Genomic DNA, 1906 nt, shown 5'->3' with positions numbered 1-1906 from the left:
AACATGCTTGGTGAGGGAGCTCAATGTAATGTTCCCAACCATCCCTTGCTGTGGTCTGTGAGTGGGGACGGGGGCGCTAGCAACTTTCAGCCAATGGAGAATTCAGCTGTGTGAACTAGGAGCCCACTCCCAGCTGAGCCGATCCAGGCCCTGGGAAGCAGTATCCATAGCTAGCCTCTTAGCAGGACTCCGCATCATCCCTGACTCACTAGTGGGAGCATTAAAGGGAAAGACTAGGAGCAATCCAGGGGAGACCGTTACCAGTCCATGCACCAGCCTTGCAGGGGCCCGTCGCCTCACTCAGGTGCACCAGCTGCAGATGCAGTGGTCACAGCCTAGCACAAGGGCCTAGGAGCCAGGGTGTGGGGCAGAGCAGGGGGAGAGGCACCTCAGCACTTGAGGTGAGGGGCAGGAGATGCTGCACCAAAGGGCTAATCAATCTTTTCAGCCAGGATCAAAAGAATTTCAGACCAAGAAAGTGCCAGTTTCAGGATGCAGCCCCAGTCCTTGGCTGGCACACGTACGCTGCTGAGAGCCAAGCTCCTCCCCTCCCGTCCCGCATCTCTCCAGGTGGGGCTGAGAGCCCTGCCCTGAGACTGAGCAGGGCCCTGCTGGAGCCTGGAGAGCTGTGGGGCTGGGTGAGCTGCTCCCAGAAGGAGGGGCCCAAGTGCATAAAAGGAATTGGGCACCTAAGTCTGGGTTCGGCACCACTGCAATGCACAAAAATCCTGCTGAAACTCTTCAGGTACCTAACCCCCCTTGGCACCTGCGTCTGTGAAGGTCTCGCACCCTTGCACTGATGTGTCTCCTCTGCAAACAGGGAGCAGCTGGTCCCTTTCTCCCACTGCAGCAAGTCCCAAACCAGGGAAGAGGAGCGCTCAGCTGGGGCCCCCATCTGGCAGGCAGGTGGACTGGCCTTACAGCTTTGAGCTCTGTGGGTAGGGTACTCCCCTGGGGTATGGGGAGACCCCCTCTGCCTAATGGGGAGAGGGGAATTGATCAGGGGCCTGCCACCTCTCCGGGGAGTGTGCTAGCCACTGGGCTCTGGCGTACTGCAGTGTGGGGCTCCCTCAGTCTCTCCTGGTGAAGCAGTTGCACTGTGGACAATTAATGAACCAGTCAGTGGAGCAGGGGGATTGGATCCTGGCTCTCCCGGGAGCTGGGTGCGTGCTCTGACCACTAGGCTACAGAGCCATTCTTAGGCTTATAGCCTCTCTCTGAGTTACTTGGGCCAGAAAGTGAGAGCGTGAGCGAGGGCACAAGCTGGGGGATGACTGTGCAGCCTGCTGGTTAGAGCACGCACCCAGGAGGTGGGGGATCCAGTGGCCCTGCTCCAGGATCAGAGCTCTGCAGGGCAGAGTTGCCAAGGGGAGAGGATCCAGGAGTGGGCTGAGGGACCGGGCCCAATGGCTGACGAGAGCAGCGGGAGCTGGGGTGGGCAGTGCGCCCCGAGCCCTGTAAAAGGCGTGAGCATGGGCTGGGTGCAGGGGATCTGCCCAGTCCCCCAAAGGTGTGTGGCCTGCTGCACTACCTGGCCTGGAGCAGTCTCCTGTGGGGTGGGGGAGGGGGACCCTGGCTCTGCATCTTGGCAGCAGCCTCTGCTCTGTAAAAATATTTGCTAAGAAAGTGCAGCTCCGCCCTGAAGAAACCACAACCAGGGAGAGCCGCTGGCCTTTGAGCAGCCGGGTTAATGTTTGCAGAGCGTAGGTGACAGGGGAATGAGAGTGCCAGCAAGAGCAGCAGGGTGTCCGAGACCTCTGCAAGGCACCACTTGCCCCCAGCCTGGTTCCTGCACTGCCAGCTGCCCCAGCTCAGCAGAGCCAACCTGTGCGGGCGGCTGAGCCGGACCAGGCACGGCAGGCGCCAGGAGAACTGGGTGACTTGGGGGAGCGGGAGCTGAGTGCTT

Source organism: Lepidochelys kempii, chromosome 16 (assembly GCF_965140285.1).
Source record: "Lepidochelys kempii isolate rLepKem1 chromosome 16, rLepKem1.hap1, whole genome shotgun sequence".
Lineage (NCBI taxonomy): Eukaryota > Metazoa > Chordata > Testudines > Cheloniidae > Lepidochelys > Lepidochelys kempii.
This window is presented reverse-complemented; position numbering follows the sequence as displayed.